At 41.2% G+C, this 4,439-nt stretch overlaps 1 pseudogene; it reads right to left on the bottom strand.

The window, feature by feature from the left end:
* Positions 1-1,105: 1,105 nt before the first annotated feature.
* Positions 1,106-3,090, bottom strand: LOC149233860 (serine carboxypeptidase-like 50 pseudogene; annotated as a pseudogene).
* Between the last annotated feature and the right edge of the window lie 1,349 nt (positions 3,091-4,439).

Below are 4,439 nucleotides of genomic sequence, written 5' to 3'. Positions count from 1 at the left end.
TCCCTAAAGCCAAATGGTCAGTAAAAGAGATTCCATGACATTAGAATCCAAGGTTAACATCAAAAAAGAGCTCTAGGGGATAAGAGCACAGACATAGCCCATTCTTTCCGCTGAATCCCCCATTAATCCATACCCAGAAGTATCCATGATAAGCAAACTATAATACTCAATTACCAAATGACAAGTCATACCTTTAGGTTCATGAGGCCCGCCTTCAAACATACGATCATGGCAGATGGGTGAGGGACTACATGACTGGCTTAGGTGGCGGAGAAATGACACAACGAGCTAGTTGGTGGATGCAAGGGATTGCTAGCTATCGACTGAGGACCATCTTGGAGAAAAAAAAATTATCCTCGGGATATCACCCACAAAATGGTGGGTAACAATACCCACATCATTTGTCGTATTTGGTGTCACCTTCTGTGACAAACTTCTACCTTTGTTATTCAACAAAGGGACTAATGTGGAGGTAAGTGTGTCTCATGCTTTGCATGCTTGATCCACTTGTTGTTTTCCTCCATGGGCATTTTTTTCCTTGGTTACTATGTGCAACATGTAAGGCCCTTTGAAGTTTGCACTTACCTCTACATATGCATGCCTTGGCTTAACCTTTTGTGAATCATGTGGTGTTAAATTCTCCACTTTAGCTTACTCACAACTTGATGTAACCTTTAAATTACATTCATTTTATGCCATTTACCTTTTTCTTTACTTTTCTTATTCAACATGCAAAATACAAAACTAAAAATTCCACTTATGCACATGCAAAGCATAAAACTAAGACTTCCACTTCACTTTGCTCACACAATCACATACACCTTGCTTTAATCATTTTTACATAAACTTAAAACATAAGGACAACCTCTTCTCCTTTTGTTTTTACCTTTGCATGCACATAACTCCATATACATAGAATATAAACTTAATGAAAATAAGCATTTGGTCTTTGATAAAAACTTCAAATCCATTTCCCCTGCAATTGAACAAATTGAAGATAACATTTGTAAAACAAAGCATTTCTTTAAGAATGATTCATTCGAATTTGTATTAATTGTTTATGTACAAGTAATCCTCATTTTTAGCACATAGAGGCACTAGACAATTGGCTCGAATGCACATATCTTTATTGGTTTTGCACTTGAACCTAGGTTTTGTTTTGAAGGACAATGATCACACTTTACCCAATGTACTTAAAAAAAACTGTAATGACATATTTCAATGCAGGAATCGCCTAGCAACGAGGCGAGTAGATCGTACTACCAGTAACAAGGGAAGATTCATGATACCAACAATAGATGCAGTATATGATACATTATACTCATTTGGATCGATTAGTAAAGATGGGCGGTCGTCTTCGAACCCAGGATTCAATCATAATCTGGGAGTGAAGATTCTGATCAGCAGGCACAAGATGTCCCGCGCCTGACACAACAACATGGGTGAGATTTGAATGGGAGCGGACATACCCGGCCAGCTTATTGGACACTTCCCACACCCTTCTCTCGGAGGCCAGAAAATCGGCCAATCCTTCCCAATCGAGAACAGAAACCCACGCTTCGGTTGAGACAACACCGTCGCGCAGGTCAAACTGCCCCTGATATAAAAGAATTGGCCTCCGTCGCACCAGGGTTTCGACCATCCACTTACTGCTCTTCATCACATCCTCGCCCATCTTATCATCCACTGTCTGGCTGCATTCCTCCCATTCGGTATTCACATCTGCCTTCAACGCTTGTTTCACGGCAGTCTGATTGACGAAGTCGTACAGGAAATCGGTGCCATCCTCGGAGGTGTAATAGGGGAGCGTCCTCCTAATGTCATACAGAGTGGCAAGGCCTGTAACATTGCTGAGGCGTTGGAGGGCACGATTTCTGGCAATTCGGGCATCCTGCCATTTCTGTTGCCCTGTGAGATTCGCCGCCTTCTGCTGCAGAATTTCAAGGCGGAGCTTTTCTCGAGAATCGATGAGCCCTGCAGCGTAAGCAACAGAAGCGTGCGACTGGACCTGCACGATGGGATGGGTCAATCCATTGCCAATGGCCAGTCCATCCAGTCGCAATGGCAATGCCCTGCCCTCCTCCCCTGTTTTGTTGTCCAGCTTGTTGAGCATGTACAAGCCCAGAGAGGGAACATACTTTCCCGCATAGCTCTCGCCCGCTACATAAAATGGGCGCCCACGAAACAGGGGATTCAAATTGAAAAACGCTTGTAGGGCCGCATACAAGTCCTTGGCCACATCTTCTTGATTGGTAGGAATTTGGTCCTCGGAATGGGCAATGCTGAATCCGCTTGCAATGGGACTGTCCAAGAAAAGTAAGCCAAACACACGATTCCAAGGCGCAGTATTCTGATGCAAACGCAGATCTGGGCCTTCGATTCTCCAGGGACCTATTTCGAAGAAATTTCCGATCATACCAGAGCAGCCGGGACCTCCTTGCAGCCACAGCAGAATCGGAATTTCAGACTTTTGCTGCTCAGCTGGGGGTGAGATGGCCTCGTAGTATGCATAAAACATCCGAGCGCCTTTCTTTCCCTCTATACTCAGATATCCGGACTCCGTGGGCAGCGCCTCCCTGGGAAATTCCACACCCGCCACACCCACAACATCCCAACATATTATTGCTACCAATTGTGCAACCACCACAACTGCTACTGCAACTGCAATCGAATTTCTTCGGCATGGCATCTTCATTCTCCAGCAACGCCAATCTCTTTGCCTACCTTTTCCTTCAGACTCTCGACCTCTACTGATCAAACGGTGGGCGCGTTGACTTTGACTTTAGCAAATGATAAGTGTTCACGGGAACTACAGCGATGGATATGGCAGAGACTTTTAACGCTAGGGCCTGCTCTGAATGGCGACTTCCTGGAAAAGTAGGGAGACCTAAAATTGCAGATCGACTTTTAAAAATAGAAGATCGACTCGAACGCGTGATATCGGAAATTCCCCTTCTTCTATTCCCAATCGGTGGATTTCTCATCAAATTCCAGAAATGATTTGGGCGGTTCACAGCCAATGCCGCAAGGACTGCGAAGGCCAACGAGCAAAACTAAAGTTATCCCAAAATAGTGCCTTTCGAATAATGGACATACGAATAATGGACATATATGGGAAGGACCAAAGACGATAGAGTACGATAGAATTCCTAAACATAAAGAGTCAAGCTATCACCTGCCGAAGCGTAAGAGTGGAGCAATAATCGAAAAAAGACCGTTTTTAGGTGTGATTTTGAGCTAGTTATATATTCTATATCACTTATTTATAAAAGATACAAGATAAGTCATAAAATATATAAAAGGTAACAGTTGAAAAATATTTATGGAAAGATAAAGGTTAAAGATAGCTATAACGGTAAATAAGAAATTTTATATGAGCATATAATTTATTGGAGAATACCAACACTTTTTTTAAGCAAAATTTATGTAGTAAAGATAAAAGAAAAATGGGGTTTTGACAACAAGGTCTCATAAGGTACCCAAGTACAAACTCTTATAAGTGGAGAAAAGGAGAGAAAATCTATGGGCGAAAATCTCCTCGCCAAAAGAGAGAAAATGCCAATGCTCAAAACATGGATCCCACATTGATTTATTGAATGAGAAGAATAGGGGCCTGCTTCCATCAAGATGTATGAAAACCTTGATGAGGAGATCCAAGAAACCTTTGTGATCCTCATTGAACTTTGAAGTAAGAGATGTTAGAGGCATATGAAAGGGAAACACTAACAACTACCTCATAAATGCTTGAGGAAAAATAGGTGCTAGTAAAGAACCAGAACAAATGCTTCAAATAGAAGCAACCACCATTAATCATTAAATGAACAATGACACATGTAGACACCAAAAAGGTCCAAACAAGAAGTATGGGAAACTCATAAAGAAGACCAAGTAACCTCAAGTTTCCAATGCCATAAAAAATTCATGTCTCAAGAGGCAAACACTAACAACTATCTCATAAATACTTGAGGAAAAATAGGTGCGAGTTAACAACTATCTCATAAATACTTGAGGAAAAATAGGTGCGAGTAAAGAACGAGAACAAATGCTTCAAATAGAAGCAACCACCATTAATCATTAAATGAACAATGACACATGTAGACACCAAAAAGGTCCAAACAAGAAGTATGGGAAACTCATAAAGAATACCAAGTAACCTCAAGTTTCCAATGCCATCAAAGATTCATGTCTCAACACTCCCTTGTAAATTCATCTTGGAGGAAAACAAATTACATAAGACAACTTCCCCCCCTTAATTTGTTATGATTGTAAAAGTTGTTCAAACACTATACAACAACATTCCTAAAGATGTTTGAACATTCTCAACATCAACATTGATCAAACACAAGTAATAAAATACCATCAAGATAGTCAACAACAAGACTACAACACAATGAACAACAAGACAACAAGGCAACTTGATCCAGTGGATCAGTTGACTA

The sequence above is a fragment of the Pinus tabuliformis genome, chromosome J (genome assembly GCF_031772625.1).
Source record: "Pinus tabuliformis cultivar Carrire ecotype Pingquan chromosome J, CPIR1, whole genome shotgun sequence".
Taxonomy (NCBI): domain Eukaryota; kingdom Viridiplantae; phylum Streptophyta; class Pinopsida; order Pinales; family Pinaceae; genus Pinus; species Pinus tabuliformis.
The sequence above is the reverse complement of the archived record's forward strand: the minus strand, read 5'-3'. Positions and strand labels throughout refer to the sequence as shown.